The sequence below is a fragment of the Pseudophryne corroboree genome, chromosome 8, assembly GCF_028390025.1.
Source record: "Pseudophryne corroboree isolate aPseCor3 chromosome 8, aPseCor3.hap2, whole genome shotgun sequence".
In the NCBI taxonomy this organism is placed as follows: domain Eukaryota; kingdom Metazoa; phylum Chordata; class Amphibia; order Anura; family Myobatrachidae; genus Pseudophryne; species Pseudophryne corroboree.
Genome location: NC_086451.1, coordinates 389,232,561 through 389,260,234, shown reverse-complemented (window position 1 = coordinate 389,260,234; position 27,674 = coordinate 389,232,561).

Sequence of the window (27,674 nt, the reverse complement as noted above, 5' to 3'; positions counted from 1 at the left end):
TCATTTCAGCCCCTGGCCCATTGGAGCTTACAGTCTAAAGTTCCTAACATACAAGGGTACATACAGTTTAATTCTTGTCACAAACCAATGATCCCAATTATCCAGTTTTGTTGGGATTGTGGGAGGAAATCAGAGCACTAATAAGGGGTACATTTACTAAGCAGTGATAAGAGCGGAGAAGTGAGCCAGTAGAGAAGTTGCCCATGGTAACCAATCAGCACTGAAGTAACATCTATAATTTGCATACTATAAAATTATACAGAGCTGCTGATTGGTTGATGGGGAAATTTCTCCACTGGCTCACTTCTCCGCTCTTATCACTGCTTAGTAAATGTACCACTCAGAGGCAACCAACATTGGCTTGGGCAAATACAAACTCTGCACAGATTGGTTACAAGTTACAACCAGGAATTTAACTTGTGACATGAGTGCTTTTCCACACTGATTACAGGCTTACCAAGGGACAGGACACTCTTGTGGACCCTGCATCTCTTTCTAGTAAAGTGGATAGGGTGAGGCCTTGGTTACATAATTTGTGTCATCAAGCCTGGCATCTATTGCACAGCAGTGGGCACAGCGATGTTTATGCCCCTCACACTTGCATCTTGGTCCTTATGATTATAATGTCCTGTGGTGCAAGCGAGGTGGTACGGGTTGGTACGGTGTACCATTAAGAAATTAGTAACTGGCAGGGTTGGTCTGGCCCACAGGGGTATAGAGGAAACTCCCATTGAGGAAACCTGCATCCCAGCTCCTCTGTGCCGCTTTCTCCCATCCCGTCACAGGTATCCCAGCTCCACTGTGCTGCATTCTCCCATCCCGTCACCTGCATCCCAGCTCCTCTGTGCCGCTTTCTCCCATCCCGTCACAGGTATCCCAGCTCCTTTGTGTCGCTTTCTTCCATCCAGTCACCTGTATCATAGCTCCTCTGTGCTGCTTTCTCCCATCCTGTCACCTGTATACCAGCTCCTCTGTACCGCTTTCTCCCATTCCGTCAGCTGTATCCCAGCTCCACTGTGCCACTTTCTCCTATCCCGTCACATGTATCCCAGCTCCTCTGTTCCACTTTCTCCCATTCCGTCAGCTGTATCCCAGCACCTCTGTGCCACTTTCTCCCATCCCGTCACCTGCATCCCAGCACCTCTGTGCCACTTTCTCCCATCCCGTCACCTGCATCCCAGCACCTCTGTGCCACTTTCTCCCATCCCGTCACCTGCATCCCAGCACCTCTGTGCCGCTTTCTCCCATCCTGTCACCTGTATCCCAGCTCCTCTGTGCCGCTTTCTCCCATCCTGTCACCTGTATCCCAGCTCCTCTGTGCCGCTTTCTCCCATCCTGTCACCTGTATCCCAGCTCCTCTGTGCTGCTTTCTCCCATCCTGTCACCTGTATCCCAGCTCCTCTGTGCTGCTTTCTCCCATCCTGTCAACTGTATCCCAGCTCCTCTGTGCTGCTTTCTCCCATCCTGTCACCTGTATCCCAGCTCCTCTGTGCCACTTTCTCCCATACCATCACCTGTATACCAGCTCCTCTGTGCTGCTTTCTCCCATCCTGTCACCTGTATCCCAGCTCCTCTGTGCCACTTTCTCCCATACCTTCACCTGTATCCCAGCTCCTCTGTGCTGCTTTCTCCCATCCTGTCACCTGTATCCCAGCTCCTCTGTGCCACTTTCTCCCATACCTTCACCTGTATCCCAGCTCCTCTGTGGTGCTTTCTCCCATCCCGTCACCTGTATCCCAGCTCCTCTGTGCCGCTTTTTACCATCCTGTCACCTGTATCCCAGCTCCTCTGTGTCGCTTTTTACCATCCTGTCACCTGTATCCCAGCTCCTCTGTGCCGCTTTCTCCCATCCTGTCACCTGTATCCCAGCTCCTCTGTGCCGCTTTCTCCCATCCTGTCACCTGTATCCCAGCTCCTCTGTACCGCTTTCTCCCATCCTGTCACCTGTATCCCAGCTCCTCTGTGCCACTTTCTCCCATACCATCACCGGTATCCCAGCTCCTTTGTGCCGCTTTCTCCCATCCTGTCACCTGTATCCCAGCACCTCTGTGCCACTTTCTCCCATACCATCACCTGTATCCCAGCTCCTCTGTGCTGCTTTCTCCCATCCCGTCACCTGCATCCCAGCACCTCTGTGCCGCTTTCTCCCATCCTGTCACCTGTATCCCAGCTCCTCTGTGCTGCTTTCTCCCATCCTGTCACCTGTATCCCAGCTCCTCTGTGCCGCTTTCTCCCATCCTGTCACCTGTATCCCAGCTCCTCTGTGCCGCTTTCTCCCATCCTGTCACCTGTATCCCAGCTCCTCTGTGCTGCTTTCTCCCATCCTGTCACCTGTATCCCAGCTCCTCTGTGCCACTTTCTCCCATACCATCACCTGTATCCCAGCTCCTCTGTGCCGCTTTCTCCCATCCTGTCACCTGCATCCCAGCACCTCTGTGCCGCTTTCTCCCATCCTGTCACCTGCATCCCAGCTCCTCTGTGCCGCTTTCTCCCATCCTGTCACCTGTATCCCAGCTCCTCTGTGCCGCTTTCTCCCATCCTGTCACCTGTATCCCAGCTCCTCTGTGCTGCTTTCTCCCATACCATCACCTGTATCCCAGCTCCTCTGTGCCGCTTTCTCCCATCCTGTCACCTGCATCCCAGCACCTCTGTGCCGCTTTCTCCCATCCTGTCACCTGTATCCCAGCTCCTCTGTGCCGCTTTCTCCCATCCTGTCACCTGTATCCCAGCTCCTCTGTGCCGCTTTCTCCCATCCTGTCACCTGTATCCCAGCTCCTCTGTGCTGCTTTCTCCCATCCTGTCACCTGTATCCCAGCTCCTCTGTGCTGCTTTCTCCCATCCTGTCACCTGTATCCCAGCTCCTCTGTGCTGCTTTCTCCCACCCCGTCACCTGTATCCCAGCACCTCTGTGCCACTTTCTCCCATCCTGTCACCTGTATCCCAGCTCCTCTGTGCTGCTTTCTCCCATCCTGTCACCTGTATCCCAGCTCCTCTGTGCTGCTTTCTCCCATCCTGTCACCTGTATCCCAGCTCCTCTGTGCCACTTTCTCCCATACCTTCACCTGTATCCCAGCTCCTCTGTGCTGCTTTCTCCCATCCCGTCACCTGTATCCCAGCTCCTCTGTGCCGCTTTTTACCATCCTGTCACCTGTATCCCAGCTCCTCTGTGCTGCTTTCTCCCATCCCGTCACCTGTATCCCAGCTCCTCTGTGCCGCTTTTTACCATCCTGTCACCTGTATCCCAGCTCCTCTGTGCCGCTTTTTACCATCCTGTCACCTGTATCCCAGCTCCTCTGTGCCGCTTTCTCCCATCCCGTCACCTGTATCCCAGCTCCTCTGTGCCGCTTTTTACCATCCTGTCACCTGTATCCCAGCTCCTCTGTGCTGCTTTCTCCCATCCCGTCACCTGTATCCCAGCTCCTCTGTGCCGCTTTTTACCATCCTGTCACCTGTATCCCAGCTCCTCTGTGCCGCTTTCTCCCATCCTGTCACCTGTATCCCAGCTCCTCTGTGCTGCTTTCTCCCATCCCGTCACCTGCATCCCAGCTCCTCTGTGCCACTTTCTCCCATACCATCACCTGTATCCCAGCTCCTCTGTGCCGCTTTTTACCATCCTGTCACCTGTATCCCAGCTCCTCTGTGCCGCTTTCTCCCATCCTGTCACCTGTATCCTAGCTCCTCTGTGCCGCTTTCTCCCATCCTGTCACCTGTATCCCAGCTCCTCTGTACCGCTTTCTCCCATCCTGTCACCTGTATCCCAGCTCCTCTGTGCCACTTTCTCCCATCCTGTCACCTGTATCCCAGCACCTCTGTGCCACTTTCTCCCATCCTGTCACCTGTATCCCAGCACCTCTGTGCCACTTTCTCCCATCCTGTCACCTGTATCCCAGCTCCTCTGTGCCGCTTTCTCCCATCCTGTCACCTGTATCCCAGCACCTCTGTGCCACTTTCTCCCATACCATCACCGGTATCCCAGCTCCTTTGTGCCGCTTTCTCCCATCCTGTCACCTGTATCCCAGCACCTCTGTGCTGCTTTCTCCCATCCCGTCACCTGTATCCCAGCACCTCTGTGCCACTTTCTCCCATCCTGTCACCTGTATCCCAGCACCTCTGTGCCACTTTCTCCCATCCTGTCACCTGTATCCCAGCACCTCTGTGCCACTTTCTCCCATCCTGTCACCTGTATCCCAGCTCCTCTGTGCCACTTTCTCCCATACCATCACCTGTATCCCAGCTCCTCTGTGCCGCTTTTTACCATCCTGTCACCTGTATCCCAGCTCCTCTGTGCCGCTTTCTCCCATCCTGTCACCTGTATCCCAGCTCCTCTGTGCCGCTTTCTCCCATCCTGTCACCTGTATCCCAGCTCCTCTGTACCGCTTTCTCCCATCCTGTCACCTGTATCCCAGCACCTCTGTGCTGCTTTCTCCCATCCTGTCACCTGTATCCCAGCTCCTCTGTGCCACTTTCTCCCATCCTGTCACCTGTATCCCAGCTCCTCTGTGCCACTTTCTCCCATCCTGTCACCTGTATCCCAGCTCCTCTGTGCCGCTTTCTCCCATCCCGTCACCTGCATCCCAGCTCCTCTGTGCCGCTTTCTCCCATCCTGTCACCTGTATCCCAGCTCCTCTGTGCCACTTTCTCCCATCCTGTCACCTGTATCCCAGCTCCTCTGTGCCACTTTCTCCCATACCATCACCTGTATCCCAGCTCCTCTGTGCTGCTTTCTCCCATACCGTCACCTGAATCCCAGCACCTCTGTGCCACTTTCTCCCATACCTTCACCTGTATCCCAGCTCCTCTGTGCCGCTTTTTACCATCCTGTCACCTGTATCCCAGCTCCTCTGTGCTGCTTTCTCCCATCCCGTCACCTGTATCCCAGCTCCTCTGTGCCGCTTTTTACCATCCTGTCACCTGTATCCCAGCTCCTCTGTGCTGCTTTCTCCCATCCCGTCACCTGTATCCCAGCTCCTCTGTGCCGCTTTTTACCATCCTGTCACCTGTATCCCAGCTCCTCTGTGCCGCTTTTTACCATCCTGTCACCTGTATCCCAGCTCCTCTGTGCTGCTTTCTCCCATACCATCACCTGTATCCCAGCTCCTCTGTGCTGCTTTCTCCCATCCCGTCACCTGTATCCCAGCTCCTCTGTGCCGCTTTTTACCATCCTGTCACCTGTATCCCAGCTCCTCTGTGCCGCTTTCTCCCTTCCTGTCACCTGTATCCCAGCTCCTCTGTGCCGCTTTCTCCCATCCTGTCACCTGTATCCCAGCTCCTCTGTGCTGCTTTCTCCCATCCCGTCACCTGCATCCCAGCTCCTCTGTGCCACTTTCTCCCATACCATCACCTGTATCCCAGCTCCTCTGTGCCGCTTTTTACCATCCTGTCACCTGTATCCCAGCTCCTCTGTGCCGCTTTCTCCCATCCTGTCACCTGTATCCCAGCTCCTCTGTACCGCTTTCTCCCATCCTGTCACCTGTATCCCAGCTCCTCTGTGCCACTTTCTCCCATCCTGTCACCTGTATCCCAGCTCCTCTGTGCCGCTTTCTCCCATACCATCACCGGTATCCCAGCTCCTTTGTGCCGCTTTCTCCCATCCTGTCACCTGTATCCCAGCACCTCTGTGCCACTTTCTCCCATCCCGTCACCTGTATCCCAGCACCTCTGTGCCACTTTCTCCCATACCATCACCGGTATCCCAGCTCCTTTGTGCCGCTTTCTCCCATCCTGTCACCTGTATCCCAGCACCTCTGTGCCACTTTCTCCCATACCATCACCGGTATCCCAGCTCCTTTGTGCCGCTTTCTCCCATCCTGTCACCTGTATCCCAGCTCCTCTGTACCGCTTTCTCCCATCCTGTCACCTGTATCCCAGCTCCTCTGTGCCACTTTCTCCCATCCTGTCACCTGCATCCCAGCACCTCTGTGCCACTTTCTCCCATCCTGTCACCTGTATCCCAGCACCTCTGTGCCACTTTCTCCCATCCTGTCACCTGTATCCCAGCACCTCTGTGCCACTTTCTCCCATCCTGTCACCTGTATCCCAGCTCCTCTGTGCCACTTTCTCCCATACCATCACCTGTATCCCAGCTCCTCTGTGCCGCTTTTTACCATCCTGTCACCTGTATCCCAGCTCCTCTGTGCCGCTTTCTCCCATCCTGTCACCTGTATCCCAGCTCCTCTGTGCCGCTTTCTCCCATCCTGTCACCTGTATCCCAGCTCCTCTGTACCGCTTTCTCCCATCCTGTCACCTGTATCCCAGCACCTCTGTGCCGCTTTCTCCCATCCTGTCACCTGTATCCCAGCTCCTCTGTGCCACTTTCTCCCATCCTGTCACCTGTATCCCAGCTCCTCTGTGCCACTTTCTCCCATCCTGTCACCTGTATCCCAGCTCCTCTGTACTGCTTTCTCCCATCCTGTCACCTGTATCCCAGCTCCTCTGTGCCACTTTCTCCCATACCATCACCTGTATCCCAGCTCCTCTGTGCTGCTTTCTCCCATCCCGTCACCTGAATCCCAGCACCTCTGTGCTGCTTTCTCCCATCCCGTCACCTGCATCCCAGCACCTCTGTGCTGCTTTCTCCCATCCCGTCACCTGCATCCCAGCACCTCTGTGCTGCTTTCTCCCATCCCGTCACCTGTATCACAGCTCCTCTGTGCTGCTTTCTCCAATCCCATTACCTGTATCCCAGCTCCTCTGTGCCACTTTCTCCCATCCCGTCACATGTATCCCAGCTCCTCTGTGCGCTTTCTCCCATCTCGTCACATGTATCCCAGCTCCTCTGTGCGCTTTCTCCCATCCCGTCACATGTATCCCAGCTCCTCTGTGCTGCTTTCTCCCATACCGTCACCTGCAGTGTCGGACTGGGGCGTGAAGAGCCCACCGGGGAATGTAGTAGTTGGGGCCCATGTTTAGGATGTGGAGCGTTTCCAGATGGGGTGTGGCCAGCCACCCCATTGGTTTGGCTAACCATTATAGAGTGCATGGTTTTGGCCCTTGATAAATATATATATTAAACACTACTAGTGCATGCAAGGTAATGTACCAGATCAATAACAGCAATGCACTGTACAGAATACACAATAGTCCTGTGCAGTATAAAGCAACATGTATAATGTATAATCAGGTCTTAAAGTGGTCTTAGAGAGGTGGTGGAACTTATTTACCCCGACACCTACCCCCCCTTCCCCCTTCCTTCACATTAAGCGGAGCCAGGGCCAGTGCTAGTGTTTTCTGCACCCCCCCTGCAAACTATAAATTAGTGCCCTACTTCCCATACGTCATAAAGGGACATTGATCTCACAAAGATGCAGCGTGGTCACATAATAATACCCCCAATTTAAATTGCACCACACAGTAGCACACTCTTATTCACATTATACCGCATGTAGTGCCCCTGATTCATATTACACCACCTAGTATTGCCCCTTATTCAGGTTACGCTACTCAGTAGTGCTCTTTATTCACATTGCATTACACAATGGTACCCTCTATGCATGTTATGCCACACAGTAATACCCCTTATACACAATTCCCACAGAAATAGTGCCCCCCACACATAATTGCCACAGTTGTAGTGCCCCATACACATAATGATCACAGTAGTGCCACTAATACACAAAATGCCCACAGTAGTAGTGCCGCTTATATACAGAATGCCCACAGTAGTAGTGCCCCTTACACATAATGCACACAATAGTAGTGCCCTTTATACATAATGACCACAGTAGTGCCCCTTTTACACCTAATGCCCACAGTAGTGCCCCTTATACACATCTCTGCATTTGCTCCTCTTCATGTCATCTCTTCACTTCAGCAGCATTGACAGCATGATGTCACATACGTCATAGCGGAAAAGGAAGCCACTTGAACCTGCATGTGTGAGTACCAGGAGGGGTAAAAGGAGAAAGACCATGGAGCCACCAAGCCCTGAGAAAGGGGGAGGTAGCTGCAGCTCATCAGTAACACTAGCGCTGCCTGCATCATCTATTGCTGTAGGTGATAGGTCAGGTTTTTCTGTTGGCATTACTGTGCAGGGCAATGGAGGTGGTGGAACTAGTTTCCCCTAACATTACAGGTGGTGGAACTCAATTCCACCTCGTTCCTCCCCACTTTAACCCCTGTGTATAATTTAACTGCAGAGTCTGAAACCTGATCCATAGAGGAGAGGGAGGGGGGAACCTGGGCTACCCAAGTACCCGTATGGGCCAGTCCAATCCTGGTCACCTGTACCACAGCTCCTCTGTGCCGCTTTCTCCCATCCCGTCACCTGTATCCCAACTCCTCTGTGCCGCTTTCTCCCATCCTGTCACCTGTATACCGGCACTCCTGTGACGCTTCCTCCCACCCCATCACCTGTATCCCAGCTCCTCTGTGCCACTCTCTCCATCCCGTCACCTGTATTCTGGCTCTCCTATGCCACTTTCTTACATACTGTCATCTGTATCCCAGCTTCTCTGTGTAGATTCCTCACATCCCGTAGTCCCAAGTGCTACATGATAAAAATCAATGCATACCCTTAATGAGCTCCCCCCGAAACATTACTACAGCCCCCACCCCCACACACACACATAACTTTACACCACCCACAAATCACTACAAAATACAACATTAGTACACAACCCCATAATGCAGAGTTTCCCAAACGTCATTACAGTCCAGGTTTTCAGGATAACCATACTTGAGTACAGGTGACTTAATTAGTACCTCAGTGAATTTGATTTAACCATCTGAACTCAAGCATGAATAGCCTTAAAACCTGGACTGTAATGGCGGAGTTTGGGAAACTCTGCCATACCATAATGGTACTACATCCCCATCCCACATAATATTATTACAATGCTCATCTCCCCAGATTATATTAATACAATATAATATAATGTAATATTAATATACACCCTTGCAGATAACACTAAAAAAAACCAACCACCGATTATACTTACCTCTGCATGAAGGAGGTTCTGTAGTTTCCTCAAGTCATGGTCCAAGGAGAAGCAGGATGAATAGGCATACAGACAGCAGTAGATTGGTGGCTGGTCCCAGTGGAGGGAGCAGCAGCCATGCAGAGAAGAAAGATGGCAGGCGTCTGGCCTGCTGCTGCTGGCTGCACTGCATTAGACCATACTTGTCTACTCTCCCTGAAGTTGGGGGAGGCTCCTGATTTTTGGGGTAGCCCCTACCCCCGGATGAGCAGGCAGGTCTCCTGCATCCTGCCTGCACCCTAGTGATCAGGGGTGTAGCTCCGGGTGCCCAGTTAGAGGGCGCGTGGTGCGTCACCACCTTCCATGCTCACGCTGCACTGTGTACTGCTGTATAGACAGCTGCAGAGCGGGAGCAGAGAGGGCACAGAAAATACAGTAGATAGGGAACAGGGCAGGCAGAGGCAATACAGCAGAAGGCACTAACAGGCGGCACATGCCGGAGATCTGACCATCCTCTTTATACTGTATGTCTCACTGTCTGCTTGTAGCTGTGCAGTAGGGCTACTTCTGTCCCGCAGCACCTGGAGTGCCTTTCTTGCCCAGCTGATACAGCACCTCTCTCTGTCCCAGCTTCTGCATCATCTCTCTCTTTTCTGGAAGCTGCAGCACATGTCTATTTCAGATGCTGCAGCACCACTCTCTGTCCCATGTATAAGCAGATATACTGTGTTGTAATGTGTATAAGGGGCTCTACTGTGTGGTGCAACGTGTATAGGGGGCGCTACTGTGTGGTGTATTGTGAACAAGGGGCTGTACTATGTAGCATAACGTATATAAGGGGTCTTACTGTATGATGTAAGGTGAATAATGGACACTACTCTGCTGTATCATGTGAATTGGTACTATTCAGTGGCCACCCCATCACCATGTAGCCACACTCCTATATTTTTGATGCACACCGAGTTCCACAAGGCCTAGAACTGGCCCTATCACCAATTTAGGATTTTTAAATATGTTTTCTTTTCAAATGTAACATGCCACCACATGTTGGATGGGCTCTTAATTCAGTACAGTGGAGGGGGCGCTAAAACATACCATTGCTCCGGGCACCATGGCACCTAACTACACCTCTGCTAGTGATGTGGGCAGGATGGAGAGATACTCACCAGTATTCGCTGGGCCGTGTGGAGGGGGCTAAAATGACGCGAATTGCATCACTTTAGCCCTGCCCCCTTCCAGCGGACCTGCAAAATGCGGCATTTTCCCAATGTCGGGGTGGGGCTTGATGATATCACAACCCAGCCCCACCCCCCGAAGTTCCCTGCAGCGTCTCCTCTCTGGGAGAAGCCCGGAAATTAAAAGTAGGCAAGTATGCATTAGACATGTCATACTGTGCCATGTCTGCAGTCTCAGCCAGGCAGCAGCTGGTAAGTGCAGGGGTGGCGACAGCAGCTTATGCAAACTTGCCTACTCTTCCAGTACAGGCTGGAGACTCACAATTTATTGGGTAGTCCCCCACACCCTCAGAATAGCGCGCATCCCTCCCACAGCCCACCCAATTCCTAGTGAAGTAGAGGAAATGGGCAAAATTGGGAAATTAATATAGGGATTCCTTCTGTCCTTAAGGAGGCGGTGGGGCCTAGTAATGCATTTCTATGGCAATGGGACATTGTGGGTCATGCCCCTATGCAAATATGCTCTAATCACATCATTTTTCTGTGACGGTGCTGGACCTAATTAATTAATTAGCCCGGTCCCACCCCCAGTCAATGCCCACCTGCATGTCCTCTCCAGCCTTCTCCTGGAGAGGAAATTCTTAAAGTATGAACGGTAACCTCAGATCCAGCAGTATTAAGTAAAATAACGATGCGCTGTATTGGGAGCCTCCCTGCTGCCTCCTCAGGTGCCGGCGCACCTAAGCAGCTGCCTAATGGTAGTGCCGGCCATGAATACACCTGTAAGAACCACTGGTTTAGAACAATTTGTTTTTTGTGTTGTAAAGCATCTTGGTAGTTACACTTGCCGGCGATCAGGAGAGCGACATTGGAATCCCAACGGCGAGAACAGCGAGTCCCCTCACAGGCTCACTGCGCTTACCACACCTCGGGCTCACTATTATATTGCCCCTCGGGAGGTGGCGTGGACCACCACCTGAGTGGAAGTATTCCGACCACCAATATTTTCCTGTCTGTCGGGATTCCGGCGTCGGTATCCTGAACAACGGGATCCCGACAGCCTGTATATTAACTGCATCCTATTACACTATGTAGACAAAAGTGATCTCCCCCCATGTGCATGCTGTGTAATGTCATGTTTTCAGAGCATTGCTGGGCTAGTCAGGGCCGATTCTAGCCCTTGTGGAGCCCCGGGCGAAAAATAGGGGTGTGGCTTCATACAGGGGCGTGGTCAGTTACGCCCCCTGTAGAGTTGTGCCCCCATTTGTGCCCCCTGTACAGTAGCGCCGCTTAAAAAAAAAAAAAAAGAATACTTACAAACCCCGCTCCTGATTCCCGACCGCTGCAGACCTCCGCCGGCGCCGCTCCTCTCCTCGGATCTATGGGAGAGACATCGTGACGTCTCTCCCATAGCACAGCATAGATAGACACTAGAGGTCAATTATGACCCCTAGCGTCTGTGCCAGTCCCACAATGCTGTGCGGTGCGCGATGTCTTTATCGTGCAGCGCACAGCAAAGGTCCTCTCCACGAAGGGAAACTAGACGGGTAGCGTCTAGTTCCCTTCACAGCGGGGGGCACTGACAAACAGTAGCGGATCTTGCCATGGTGCGGAGCCCTCCGGAAGGCGGCGCCCCGGGCAAAAGTCCTGCATGCCCGTGGCAAGATCCGCTACTGGGGCTGGTATACAGCAAATTCAGTAACCCCGATGAACTGGCCAGCTCAGAGTCCAGATCCTAACCCCACTGAGAACCTCTGGGACGAATTGGAGCGGCAGGTGCATTCTAGAGATGAGCGCCGGAAATTTTTCGGGTTTTGTGTTTTGGTTTTGGGTTCGGTTCCGCGGCCGTGTTTTGGGTTCGACCGCGTTTTGGCGAAACCTCACCGAATTTTTTTTGTCGGATTCGGGTGTGTTTTGGATTCGGGTGTTTTTTTCCAAAAAACCTAAAAAACAGCTTAAATCATAGAATTTGGCGGTCATTTTGATCCCAAAGTATTATTAACCTCAAAAACCATAATTTCCACTCATTTTCAGTCTATTCTGAATACCTCACACCTCACAATATTATTTTTAGTCCTAAAATTTGCACCGAGGTCGCTGTGTGAGTAAGATAAGCGACCCTAGTGGCCGACACAAACACCGGGCCCATCTAGGAGTGGCACTGCAGTGTCACGCAGGATGGCCCTTCCAAAAAACCCTCCCCAAACAGCACATGACGCAAAGAAAAAAAGAGGCGCAATGAGGTAGCTGTGTGAGTAAGATTAGCGACCCTAGTGGCCGACACAAACACCGGGCCCATCTAGGAGTGGCACTGCAGTGTCACGCAGGATGTCCCTTCCAAAAAACCCTCCCCAAACAGCACATGACGCAAAGAAAAAAAGAGGCGCAATGAGGTAGCTGTGTGAGTAAGATAAGCGACCCTAGTGGCCGACACAAACACCGGGCCCATCTAGGAGTGTCACTGCAGTGTCACGCAGGATGTCCCTTCCAAAAAACCCTCCCCAAACAGCACATGACGCAAAGAAAAAAAGAGGCGCAATGAGGTAGCTGTGTGAGTAAGATAAGCGACCCTAGTGGCCGACACAAACACCGGGCCCATCTAGGAGTGGCACTGCAGTGTCACGCAGGATGTCCCTTCCAAAAAACCCTCCCCAAACAGCACATGACGCAAAGAAAAAGAAAAGAAAAAAGAGGTGCAAGATGGAATTGTCCTTGGGCCCTCCCACCCACCCTTATGTTGTATAAACAGGACATGCACACTTTAACCAACCCATCATTTCAGTGACAGGGTCTGCCACACGACTGTGACTGATATGACGGGTTGGTTTGGACCCCCCCCCCCAAAAAAGAAGCAATTAATCTCTCCTTGCACAAACTGGCTCTACAGAGGCAAGATGTCCACCTCATCATCACCCTCCGATATATCACCGTGTACATCCCCCTCCTCACAGATTATCAATTCGTCCCCACTGGAATCCACCATCTCAGCTCCCTGTGTACTTTGTGGAGGCAATTGCTGCTGGTCAATGTCTCCGCGGAGGAATTGATTATAATTCATTTTAATGAACATCATCTTCTCCACATTTTCTGGATGTAACCTCGTACGCCGATTGCTGACAAGGTGAGCGGCGGCACTAAACACTCTTTCGGAGTACACACTTGTGGGAGGGCAACTTAGGTAGAATAAAGCCAGTTTGTGCAAGGGCCTCCAAATTGCCTCTTTTTCCTGCCAGTATAAGTACGGACTGTGTGACGTGCCTACTTGGATGCGGTCACTCATATAATCCTCCACCATTCTATCAATGTTGAGAGAATCATATGCAGTGACAGTAGACGACATGTCCGTAATCGTTGTCAGGTCCTTCAGTCCGGACCAGATGTCAGCATCAGCAGTCGCTCCAGACTGCCCTGCATCACCGCCAGCGGGTGGGCTCGGAATTCTGAGCCTTTTCCTCGCACCCCCAGTTGCGGGAGAATGTGAAGGAGGAGATGTTGACAGGTCGCGTTCCGCTTGACTTGACAATTTTGTCACCAGCAGGTCTTTCAACCCCAGCAGACTTGTGTCTGCCGGAAAGAGAGATCCAAGGTAGGCTTTAAATCTAGGATCGAGCACGGTGGCCAAAATGTAGTGCTCTGATTTCAACAGATTGACCACCCGTGAATCCTTGTTAAGCGAATTAAGGGCTCCATCCACAAGTCCCACATGCCTAGCGGAATCGCTCCGTGTTAGCTCCTCCTTCAATGTCTCCAGCTTCTTCTGCAAAAGCCTGATGAGGGGAATGACCTGACTCAGGCTGGCAGTGTCTGAACTGACTTCACGTGTGGCAAGTTCAAAGGGCATCAGAACCTTGCACAACGTTGAAATCATTCTCCACTGCGCTTGAGACAGGTGCATTCCACCTACTATATCGTGCTCAATTGTATAGGCTTGAATGGCCTTTTGCTGCTCCTCCAACCTCTGAAGCATATAGAGGGTTGAATTCCACCTCGTTACCACTTCTTGCTTCAGATGATGGCAGGGCAGGTTCAGTAGTTTTTGGTGGTGCTCCAGTCTTCTGTACGTGGTGCCTGTACGCCGAAAGTGTCCCGCAATTCTTCTGGCCACCGACAGCATCTCTTGCACGCCCCTGTCGTTTTTTAAAAAATTCTGCACCACCAAATTCAAGGTATGTGCAAAACATGGGACGTGCTGGAATTTGCCCATATTTAATGCACACACAATATTGCTGGCGTTGTCCGATGCCACAAATCCACAGGAGAGTCCAATTGGGGTAAGCCATTCCGCGATGATCTTCCTCAGTTGCCGTAAGAGGTTTTCAGCTGTGTGCGTATTCTGGAAAGCGGTGATACAAAGCGTAGCCTGCCTAGGAAAGAGTTGGCGTTTGCGAGATGCTGCTACTGGTGCCGCCGCTGCTGTTCTTGCGGCGGGAGTCCATACATCTACCCAGTGGGCTGTCACAGTCATATAGTCCTGACCCTGCCCTGCTCCACTTGTCCACATGTCCGTGGTTAAGTGGACATTGGGTACAACTGCATTTTTTAGGACACTGGTGAGTCTTTTTCTGACGTCCGTGTACATTCTCGGTATCGCCTGCCTAGAGAAGTGGAACCTAGATGGTATTTGGTAACGGGGGCACACTGCCTCAATAAATTGTCTAGTTCCCTGTGAACTAACGGCGGATACCGGACGCACGTCTAACACCAACATAGTTGTCAAGGCCTCAGTTATCCGCTTTGCAGCAGGATGACTGCTGTGATATTTCATCTTCCTCGCAAAGGACTGTTGAACAGTCAATTGCTTACTGGAAGTAGTACAAGTGGGCTTACGACTTCCCCTCTGGGATGACCATCGACTCCCAGCAGCAACAACAGCAGCGCCAGCAGCAGTAGGCGTTACACGCAAGGATGCATCGGAGGAATCCCAGGCAGGAGAGGACTCGTCAGAATTGCCAGTGACATTGCCTGCAGGACTATTGGCATTCCTGGGGAAGGAGGAAATTGACACTGAGGGAGTTGGTGGGGTGGTTTGCGTGAGCTTGGTTACAAGAGGAAGGGATTTACTGGTCAGTGGACTGCTTCCGCTGTCACCCAAAGTTTTTGAACTTGTCACTGACTTATTATGAATGCGCTGCAGGTGACGTATAAGGGAGGATGTTCCGAGGTGGTTAACGTCCTTACCCCTACTTATTACAGCTTGACAAAGGGAACACACGGCTTGACACCTGTTGTCCGCATTTCTGGTGAAATACTTCCACACCGAAGAGCTGATTTTTTTGGTATTTTCACCAGGCATGTCAACGGCCATATTCCTACCACGGACAACAGGTGTCTCCCCGGGTGCCTGACTTAAACAAACCACCTCACCATCAGAATCCTCCTGGTCAATTTCCTCCCCAGCGCCAGCAACACCCATATCCTCCTCATCCTGGTGTACTTCAACACTGACATCTTCAATCTGACTATCAGGAACTGGACTGCGGGTGCTCCTTCCATCACTTGCAGGGGGCGTGCAAATGGTGGAAGGCGCATGCTCTTCACGTCCAGTGTTGGGAAGGTCAGGCATCGCAACCGACACAATTGGAGTCGGACTCTCCTTGTGGATTTGGGATTTCGAAGAACGCACAGTTCTTTGCGGTGCTACTGCTTTTGCCAGCTTTAGTCTTTTCATTTTTCTAGCGAGAGGCTGAGTGCTTCCATCCTCATGTGAAGCTGAACCACTAGCCATGAACATAGGCCAGGGCCTCAGCCGTTCCTTGCCACTCCGTGTGGTAAATGGCATATTGGCAAGTTTACGCTTCTCCTCCGACAATTTTATTTTAGGTTTTGGAGTCCTTTTTTTACTGATATTTGGTGTTTTGGATTTGACATGCTCTGTACTATGACATTGGGCATCGGCCTTGGCAGACGACGTTGCTGGCATTTCATCGTCTCGGCCATGACTAGTGGCAGCAGCTTCAGCACGAGGTGGAAGTGGATCTTGATCTTTCCCTAATTTTGGAACCTCAACATTTTTGTTCTCCATATTTTAATAGGCACAACTAAAAGGCACCTCAGGTAAACAATGGAGATGGATGGATTGGATACTAGTATACAATTATGGACGGGCTGCCGAGTGCCGACACAGAGGTAGCCACAGCCGTGAACTACCGCACTGTAGTGTGTCTGCTGCTAATATATAGACTGGTTGATAAAGAGATAGTATACTCGTAACTAGTATGTATGTATAAAGAAAGAAAAAAAAACCACGGTTAGGTGGTATATACAATTATGGACGGGCTGCCGAGTGCCGACACAGAGGTAGCCACAGCCGTGAACTACCGCACTGTACTGTGTCTGCTGCTAATATATAGACTGGTTGATAAAGAGATAGTATACTCGTAACTAGTATGTATGTATAAAAAAAGAAAAAAAAACCACGGTTAGGTGGTATATACAATTATGGACGGGCTGCCGAGTGCCGACACAGAGGTAGCCACAGCCGTGAACTACCGCACTGTACTGTGTCTGCTGCTAATATAGACTGGTTGATAAAGAGATAGTATACTCGTAACTAGTATGTATGTATAAAGAAAGAAAAAAAAACCACGGTTAGGTGGTATATACAATTATGGACGGGCTGCCGAGTGCCGACACAGAGGTAGCCACAGCCGTGAACTACCGCACTGTACTGTGTCTGCTGCTAATATAGACTGGTTGATAAAGAGATAGTATACTCGTAACTAGTATGACTATAAAGAAAGAAAAAAAAAACACGGTTAGGTGGTATATACAATTATGGACGGGCTGCCGAGTGCCGACACAGAGGTAGCCACAGCCGTGAACTACCGCACTGTACTGTGTCTGCTGCTAATATATAGACTGGTTGATAAAGAGATAGTATACTCGTAACTAGTATGTATGTATAAAGAAAGAAAAAAAAACCACGGTTAGGTGGTATATACAATTATGGACGGGCTGCCGAGTGCCGACACAGAGGTAGCCACAGCCATGAACTACCGCACTGTACTGTGTCTGCTGCTAATATAGACTGGTTGATAAAGAGATAGTATACTCGTAACTAGTATGTATGTATAAAGAAAGAAAAAAAAAACACGGTTAGGTGGTATATACAATTATGGACGGGCTGCCGAGTGCCGACACAGAGGTAGCCACAGCCGTGAACTACCGCACTGTACTGTGTCTGCTGCTAATATATAGACTGGTTGATAAATAGATAGTATACTCGTAACTAGTATGTATGTATAAAGAAAGAAAAAAAAACCACGGTTAGGTGGTATATACAATTATGGACGGGCTGCCGAGTGCCGACACAGAGGTAGCCACAGCCGTGAACTACCGCACTGTACTGTGTCTGCTGCTAATATATAGACTGGTTGATAAAGAGATAGTATACTCGTAACTAGTATGTATGTATAAAGAAAGAAAAAAAAACCACGGTTAGGTGGTATATACAATTATGGACGGGCTGCCGAGTGCCGACACAGAGGTAGCCACAGCCGTGAACTACCGCACTGTACTGTGTCTGCTGCTAATATAGACTGGTTGATAAAGAGATAGTATACTCGTAACTAGTATGTATGTATAAAGAAAGAAAAAAAAACCACGGTTAGGTGGTATATACAATTATGGACGGGCTGCCGAGTGCCGACACAGAGGTAGCCACAGCCGTGAACTACCGCACTGTACTGTGTCTGCTGCTAATATAGACTGGTTGATAAAGAGATAGTATACTCGTAACTAGTATGACTATAAAGAAAGAAAAAAAAACCACGGTTAGGTGGTATATACAATTATGGACGGGCTGCCGAGTGCCGACACAGAGGTAGCCACAGCCGTGAACTACCGCACTGTACTGTGTCTGCTGCTAATATAGACTGGTTGATAAAGAGATAGTATACTACTAATATTATATATACTGGTGGTCAGGTCACTGGTCACTAGTCACACTGGCAGTGGCACTCCTGCAGCAAAAGTGTGCACTGTTTAATTTTAATATAATATTATGTACTCCTGGCTCCTGCTATAACCTATAACTGGCACTGCAGTGCTCCCCAGTCTCCCCCACAATTATAAGCTGTGTGAGCTGAGCACAGTCAGATATATATATACATTGATGCAGCACACTGGGCTGAGCAGTGCACACAGATATGGTATGTGACTGAGTCACTGTGTGTATCGTTTTTTTCAGGCAGAGAACGGATATATTAAATAAAACAAACAACTGCACTGTCTGGTGGTCACTGTGGTCGTCAGTCACTAAACTCTGCACTCTCTTCTACAGTATCACAGCCTCAGGTCAATCTCTCTCTCTCTCTCTCAACCCTAATCTAAATGGAGAGGACGCCAGCCACGTCCTCTCCCTATCAATCTCAATGCACGTGTGAAAATGGCGGCGACGCGCGGCTCCTTATATAGAATCCGAGTCTCGCGATAGAATCCGAGCCTCGCGAGAATCCGACAGCGTCATGATGACGTTCGGGCGCGCTCGGGTTAACCGAGCAAGGCGGGAAGATCCGAGTCGCTCGGATCCGTGTAAAAAAAGCTGAAGTTCGTGCGGGTTCGGATTCAGAGAAAGCGAACCCGCTCATCTCTAGTGCATTCTAGACTGACTCGACTTTATTCAGTGTCGCAGTTGGTCACTATGCTTAAGGTGGAATGGCAAAACACACCACCTGCTGGTGTTCAGGAACTTGTGGACAGTTTGCCAAGAAGGAAGTCTGCAGTAATCACTGTACGTGGTGGACCTACAAAGTACTAATGTCAATAAAATCTCATTGATCTTGTACAGTATATTTAGACTAATGAGTGATATTGGTACCTAACATATACAGTATACAGTATCACTCACAGCATTATTGGAACCAAATACAATGTTCATGTTTTGCAATGGCGCTAATTACTCATGATTAATGAATTCAAGCACAAGCGGCGGGATTACGAATTCGGACGGTTTTATTTAAAGCGGCAGTCACGTACAAGGTAAAACCATGCCTTGTAAATGACTGCAGCTTTAAAATAAACATCCGCATTCGCCCAGCATTTCGCATCTCTGACAAACTAGGACGCCGAATATCTGCAGGTATATTGTTTTGTAAGATTATTTATTGTTTTCTGTTGTTTTTATTGTTTTCTGTTGAAAAATGGATTATAAAAAAAACTTTATTTGTCAGCAACTTCAAGTTGTACATAAAAACTTCACCCTGATTCACATTACAGTCGGAGTTCTTGGTATTGGGTTTGGTGGTCCTCAGAAACATTTGGGCTGCGCACCTCTATAAGGGACAGGCGCAATATACAGTACTACACATGACATGGTATGTAGCAAAAAATAGAGTTAATTTATAATAGAGTTAAAACTTATAGTGTACCTATTGCCTGTTTACTGCGGAGGTAGGCCTTTTTCTAGGTAATATGACAATGCTGCATTACCTCCAACATTGGGCCTAATTCAGACCTGATCGCTGCTGTGCGTTTTCGCACAGCAGCCGGTCAGGTCTGAACTGCGCCTGCGATTGGCTGATTGACAGGCAGAGGCGTTTGCTGGGTGGGAGGGGGCAGGCCGGCGTTGTGTGGCCGTTTAGGGGCGCGGTTCGGGTCACGCAGGCATGCCCAGACTGTGCGGGGGGGGGGGGGGGTGGCCCACGGTGGCTGCTTGACGTCACACGCAGCCACTGCGACCCTCACAGCGACGGGTAGTTCCCTGCCAGTGCGCAGGAGCTGCCCTGGTAGGGGGCTACTCTTCAAGTACAAAAGCATGGCCACCGTGCGATGCTTTTGTACTTGTGCGGAGGGGTCAGGTCTGACATGCGGGAAGGACTAGCCCTGTGCTGGGCGTCCCCCCGCATGTCTGTGTGACTGATCGTAGCACACCTATGATCAGGTCTGAATTAGGCCCATTATCCTTTCCAATGGGTACAAAATGCTCTGCTCCACTTAACAACCTACAAACACCCTGCTCATCAATTAATTGGTACATCACAGATAACGGCAATAATAAATTAAGTGGAAAATGTAGGAACAGTGCATTATGTGGTCTATTCATGAAGCAGTGAAAAGTGTGGAGAAGTGAGCCAGTGGAGAAGTTGCCCATGGCAACCAATCACCATTGAAGTAACATTTATCAAGTGCATTCTATAAAATTATACGTCGCAGCTCCACAGGCTCATTTCTCCAGTCTTTTCACTGCTTCATGAATAGATCCCTTTGTCTGTGGTGGACAGGGCCATGTTGGAGTGTTTGATGCAACCCACTAATTCACAAGTGCTTCCTCAGGGCCGAAACTAGGATTTTTGGCACCCGGGGCAAGGCAGTAATTTTGCACTCCCCCCCCCCCCCCCCATGCGCGCGCACACACACTTTGGAACTGTATCAAAAACACTAATAAACAGTTGGCAAAGTGACAACCAGCACCGTCAGGGTGCACCCAGCACACATTCCCTAGGAAAATGGATAAGAACACAAGAAAATTTACATGCACCTCAGATACAGTATTGTGGGAGACTCTGACTGGCCAACCACTGTAGGAATGCCAGGAACCACTCTAGGACCAATTAAAGAGGAGTAGTACCAACTTTCTGGGGAGGGGACACACACAATGTGGGTTATCCTGGCTGCAGAGAGGAGTGGCTAGTGTTATATACCTGATATAAGCCATGCAATCACTGTATCACACACTTGGGGGGACTCCAACTGCTATAGGACTACAAAGCCCTGCATGCAAGTTGGGACCTAGGACCACACTTCAGGAGACAGCAGCTGTCCTGGCATATAGAGAACTCACCCCAGTGCCCACACTAATTATCGTCTGCTGCTGCATCCTCTCGCCTTGTCCTCCTCTGGTGGAGCTGCCGTGCAGGATTTTATTATTACATTTTATTTATAGGGCGCCACAAGTGTTTCGCAGTGCCGTACAAAGGACAGTACAGGGAGACAAAACTTAGCATAACAGTAAATAAATAACAAAAATGGAGTGCAGGTAACAAAGAGCAACACAATTCTCAAAACATAATACAGCTTAGATGTAAGTAGCGAAGGAGTAATCATTGTACTACTTGGGGCTGGCGGCCATAAATAGAGATGAGCCTTTACCAGCAGGACAGAAAGCAGGTAAAGATGGTCGCTGAGTGAAATGTGTCAAGAAGAGGGTTTAGACAAGAGGAAAGAGGGCCCTGCTCTGAAGAGCTAACAATCTAGTGGGGAGGGGCAACAGACAGATGACATGAGGTGCAAGCAGGTAGAAGCCTGATGGTGGTATGCGAGCAAAGCAGAGATGTCCAAGGCATGGGGCAGGGGGATGGAGGAGCAGCCTAAGGACTAGGTTATGCATTGGAGGGGTACGCTTTGATGAATAGGTGGGTTTTCAATGCCCGTTTGAAGCTTTGCAAGGTCGGGGAGAGTCTAATGGAGCGGGGGAGCGCATTCCACTGAAGGGGTGCAGCACGGGCAAAATCCTGAACTCGTGCATGGGAAGCAGTGACCAAGGCAGAGGAGAGGCGACGGTCATCAGCCGACCGTAGTGGGCGGGAGGGAGTATGAAGGGAGAGGAGGTTGGAGATGTAGGGAGCAGTGGAATTAGAGATGGCCTTGTATGTGAGGGTGAGGAGTTTGAAGAGGATTCTGTAGGGGAATGGGAGCCAGTGTAGATTTTGTTGAAGGGGAGTGGCAGAAGTGGAGCGGCGAGGATGGGGGAGACCCTGAGGTACAGGCCCAGGGGCAGACATAGTTTACACAGGCACAGGAGAGTGTCAACGACCACCCCAGCCCCATTCATAAGTGATATAGTTGCTGGGGGGGGGGGGGGGGGGGGGTCATTGGTGGTGCTGGTACCTGCAGTGAGGGTTCTTGGAGCTGGCAGAAGGTAGTCCCTTAGGGCTGAGAGGAAGGAGGGAAGGCAGAGAACCCATCTCTGCTCCCTCTCAGATTCTGCACCCGGGGCACATGCCCCCTTAGCCCCCCCTCGTTACGGCCATGGCTTCCTGCCTCATGGAGATCACTAGTTTCATAGCAAAAGGATAGACTGAATACTGGAAAATGGCTTCCTATGCTGTATGTAGATGACAGGGCTGTTACTATGTGTGTGCCAGGTGTGACTGGCACACAGCGCAGTCGTCCAAAGGGACTTTAGTCAGCGGCATTGTAATGAGTCAAACTTTCTCATTACAAGCCGCCTGTTTGTGCTGCTGCCGGAGCGAGGAGAGGAGCAGCTCTGTGGGCAGGGGAGAAGGAGGAGGAGCGAGGGGGACTCGGGAGCCGCAGCAGCGCACTGTAATTGGTGGCAGCGCCGCTGCAGCTGTCCCTCTCCTTTCACATAGGCTGGCTGCCGCCACTGTGAATGCTGGGATGCGCTTCCCTCATCCCAGCATTCACAGTGGTGGCGGCCAGCCATTGTGGAAGGAGAGAGACAGCTGCAGCGGCACCGCCACCAATTACATACAGTGCACTGCTGCAGCTCCCGAGCCCCCTCCCTCTCCCTCCTCCCCTGCCTGGGATCTGCCAGATTCCTGACTGCCTGTCCCTGTTCTGGCCATAAACCTATAGTACAAGCTTGGGGAGATCCTGACCCTGTTCTGGCCATTACCCTATAGCACAAGCTAGGGGAGATCCTGACTGCCTGTCCCTCTTCTGGCTGTTACTCTATAGTGCAAACTTGGGGAGATCCTGACTGCCTGTCCCTTTTCTGGCCAGTACCCTATTGCACAGGTTTGGGGACATTCTGACTGCCTGTCCCTGTTCTGGCATTTACTCTATAGTGGAAACTTGGTGAGATCCTGACTGCCTGGCCCTGTTCTGGCCAGTACCCTAAAGCACAGGTTTGGGGACATATTACTGACTTCCTGTCCTTGTTCTGGCCATTACCCTATAGCACAAGCTTGGCGAGGTCCCCAGCAGCTGCACCGAGAAGCCTGACTGCCTGAGCCAGCGGAGAGACAGTAAGTAAGTATCTATCATCAATTCTATCTATCTATCTATCTATCTATCTATCTACCTATCTATCTATCTATCTACCTATCTACCTATCTGTCTATTTATCCGGGCCGTAACTAGGTGGCACACAGTAGCGGATCTTGCCACGGGCAAGCAGGACTTTTGCCCGGGGCGCCACCTTCCGGAGGGCGCTGGTGCCATCCGGAGGGCGCCGCACCATGGCAAGATCCGCCACTGCTGCCCGCTGTGTCCCCCGTCCGCTGTGTCCCCCGTCCGCCTCCGCTGCCCGCTGTGTCCCTGTGAAGGGAACTAGACGCGTAGCGTCTAGTTTCCCTTCGTGGAGAGTACCTTTGCTGAGCGGAGCGCGATGACGTCATCGCGCACCGCACAGCAAGGTCCTCTCCACGAAGGGAACTAGACGCTACGCGTCTAGTTTCCCTTCGTGGAGAGGACCTTTTGCTGTGCGTTGCGCGATGACGTCATCGCGCACCGCTCAGCATACAAGCGGCGCTACTAATGTACAGGGGGCGTAACTGACCATGCCCCCTGTATTAAGCCCGGGTCGCAGAGCGGGCTTGAACCGGCCCTGGTGGCACACAACGCATATGCCTGTTTTCATGTGTAAAAAGGGGACTCTTTCTGCCGTAATGTGTAAAAGGTGGACTCTGCCTGTCGTAATGTGTAAAAAAGGGAGACTCTGTCTTCCGTAATGTGTAAAAAGGGGACTCTGCCTTTCGTAATGTGTAAAAAGGGGGACTCTGCTGTCGCGATGTGTACAAAGGGGGACTCTTTGTCGTAATGTGTAAAAGGTTGACTCTGCCTGTCATAATGTGTAAAAAGGGGGACTCTGCCGTAATGTGTAAAATGGGGGACTCTGCCTGTCGTAATGTGTAAAAAGGGGACTCTGCCTGTCGTAATGTGTAAAAAGGGGACTCTGTCTGGCATAATCTGTAAAAGGGGCTCTACCTGGTGTAGTGGCGCTACTGTGCGGTGTAATTTGAATAATGGAGACTACTGTGCACCATAATATGAACTGGTATTATTTTGTGGCCACACCACTTCCCCATGAAGCCGCTCCCCTATTTTTTATGTGCGCACCTACGCCGTGCACTGCCCCTATTTTACAAAAGGGGGCGCTGATGCGGTTTCTTGCACACAGCACTAAAATGTCTAGTTATGGCACTGGTAGATGACATATACAATTTATGGATTTATTTATTAACAATTTCTTATATTGCGCAGCAAATTCCATGGTGCTTTACAATTGGAAACAACAGTGATAAAACAAAACTGGGTAATAGCAGACAGTCATTGAAGTAGAAAACGCTGCTCGCAAGCTTACAATCTATTGGGAAGTAGCCACCGATACACAAGAATAGGAGTTATCTATTACATAATGGTCCACAAGATTCTAAGGGCTCTTGGTGGGCTGTTTGATATGGTCCCACAGCAATATTAGCCTGGGATCATGAGGATGGGAAAGTTAAGAAAAAGAGAATATGTGAGGACTACAGTGAGGATGTAATTGGATAGGAAAGTTTATGAAGGTTATGTGGAAAGTTCTGAAATTTGATAAGCTTGCCTGAAGAGGTGAGTTTTCAGGCAACGCTTGAAGGTTTGTAGAATTGAGGAGAGGCTTATTGTGTGTGGAAGGGCATTCCACAGAGTGGGTGCAGCCTGAAAAAAGTCCTGCATTCGTGAATGGGAGCGAATAATGAGTGAGGATGAGAAATCTTGATATTGTGAAGAGGTCGGGTTGGGAGATATTTTGAGATAAGCGAAGAGATGTATTTTGGTGTAGTTTGGTTAATGGCCTTGTGTGTGAGTAAAAGTATTTTATATTGAATACGGTAGAATACAGGTAACCAATGGAGGGACTGACAGAGTGTACTGTACTGTATATTGGATTAAGATCGTATGCACCTCTTTAGCAGCCAAAGAGTCCCAATGATAACTGGTGTCACCCCACACCACAACTAATACAAAAACAAAATAAGTCACCAATGGGTCCACAGGAGCTCAGAAAACTGATGATACCAATCCAGAGTGGATACAATTTCTCTGTGTTTCTTAAATGCCTTCAGACAGTGCCAATCCACCGGCATGTACCCAAAAAAGATATAAAACATATGATGGGGTAAAACAGTTAAATTAATTTTATATTTAGATTGTTTTAGTTTGGGAGAACTCGTACCAGGATCCGCAGATGATGAACGTCTAGCAGGGAGGAATATCCTCGCAGCTGCATTAAGAATGGATTGTAAATGGTGAGAGTCTCTTTTTGGTAAGACCAGTAAGAAGACTTTTACAATAATCAGTGCGAGAGATAATGGGCCTAATTCTGAGTTGATCGCAGCAGCAAATTTGTTAGCAGTTGGGCAAAACCATGGGGGTAATTCCAAGTTGATCGCAGGAGGAAATTTTTTAGCAGTTGGGCTAAACCATGTGCACTGCAGGGGAGGCAGATATAACATGTGCAGAGAGAGATAGATTTGGGTGTGGTGAGTTCAATCTGCAATCTAAATTGCAGTGTAAAAATAAAGCAGCCAGTATTTACCCTGCACAGAAACAAAATAACCCAACCAAATCTAACTCTCTCTGCAAATGTTATATCTGCCCATAGGTGTGCGCAGGGGGGGTGCCTGGTGCGCACAGGCACCCCCTTATGTCTGGCACCCCGATCAGAGCAGGCTGATTACTGTCCCCTCTGCGCTGCACCCTGTCAGGACTGCATTACTGACCGGACGCCTGTGTTAATCAAGGGTGCCACTGACACCGGCTTTCAAATTCCCAGCTCCACTCCATGTACAAAAACAGTGTGATGTGACGTGATTACGTCATGCTGCTCGCATGCCCACCTGTCACATGCCCACCTCTCTCCTTCTATGCTATGCCAACGCCAGCCACTGATGAGGATCAGCATGCAGCCAACGTTCCTCTTAGGAAGACAAATTCAATACTGGCAGACGGCCGTCAGCAGCATTGACACGATACTCATTTTTCCAGCAGCAGCAGTACTAGTCTGCGACTGTTAGTGAGTGACTGACTTGTAAGTAAGCTGCTGCAGCTTGCAGGGGAAAGAGAGGGGGAGCCAGACCAGGCTGAGGAGGAGCAGTGTAATTGCAGTGAGTGCCATCAGGGGTGTTTGTTTGGTGCACACCACAACATCTGACAATGTATCTGCTTTATTAAGATTGGTACAAGGGTGGATATTTTATATTGCGTTGGCCATCAATAGATGGTGCTAGACACGCCCAAAAGGCGGTGCTAGACACACCCTTCCGACCATGCACCCCCTAATAAAATGTGCTGCGCACGCCAGTGTATCTGCCCCCCCCCCCCCCCCTGCAGTGCACATGGTTTTGCCCAACTGCTAAAAAAAAATTCTGCTGCGATCAACTTGGAATTACCCCCCATGTGCACTGCAGGGGAGACAGATATAACATGTGCAGAGAGAGTTATATTTAGGTGGGGTGTATTCAAACTGCAATCTAAATTGCAGTGTAAAAATAAAGCAGACAGTATTTACCCTGCACAGAAACAATATAACCCACCCAAATCTAACTCTCTCTGCAAATGTTATATCTGCCACACCTGCAGTGCACATGGGTGGTCATTCCGAGTTGTTAGCTCGTTGCCAATTTTCGCTATATTGCGATTAGTCACTTACTGCGCATGCGCAAGGTTCGCAGAGCACATGCGCTTAGTTATTTTACACAAAAGTTAGGTATTTTACTCACGGCATAACAAGGATTTTTCATCGTTCTGGTGATCGTACTGTGATTGACAGGAAGTGGGTGTGCGAAAAAACGCTGGCGTTTCTGGGAAAAACGCGGGAGTGTCTGAAGAAACGGGGGAGTGTCTGGGCGAACGCTGGGTGTGTTTGTGACGTCAAACCAGGAACGATACTGACTGAACTGATCGCAATGGCTGAGTAAGTCTGGAGATACTCAGAAACTGCTAAGAAATTTCTATTCGCAATTCTGCTAATCTTTCGTTCGCAATTTTGCTATGCTAAGATTCACTCCCAGAGGGCGGCGGCCTAGCGTGTGCAATGCTGCAAAAAGCAGCTAGCGAGCGAACAACTTGGAATGAGGGCAATGGTTTTGCCCAATTGCTAACAAACTTGCTACTGCGATCAACTCAGAATTACCCCCAATGAGAGCATGGATTATAGTTTTTGCAGTGTCATGTGTATATTATATGTTATATTTGGATTTTAGATGTATGTAGCAAGATTTAGAGACAGATTGAATGTGCGGAACAAAGGACAGTTCAGAGTCAAGAATGACACATAGGCAGCAAGCTTTTGGCGCTTGTTGCGTTCTGAAGGTAATATAGATATCAGGTTGGTAACTACTATTGGTCAATGGAAATTTAATTAATTTTGTTTTGGAAATATGAAGTTTGAGGTGGTGAGATGACGTCCAAGAGGAAACGTCAGGGAAGCATTCAGTGTATGACATTTTATTTTTTCTCATAAAGGGGCAGATGTGCTAAGTCTTGGAGAGAGAGAAAGTGGAGAGAGATAAATTTAACCAACCAATCAGCTCATATCTGTCATTTTTTCAAACACAGTCTGTAACATGGCAGTTAGGAGCTGATTGGCTGGTACTTTATCTCTCTCCACTTTATCACTCTCCAAGGCATCTCCCCCTTT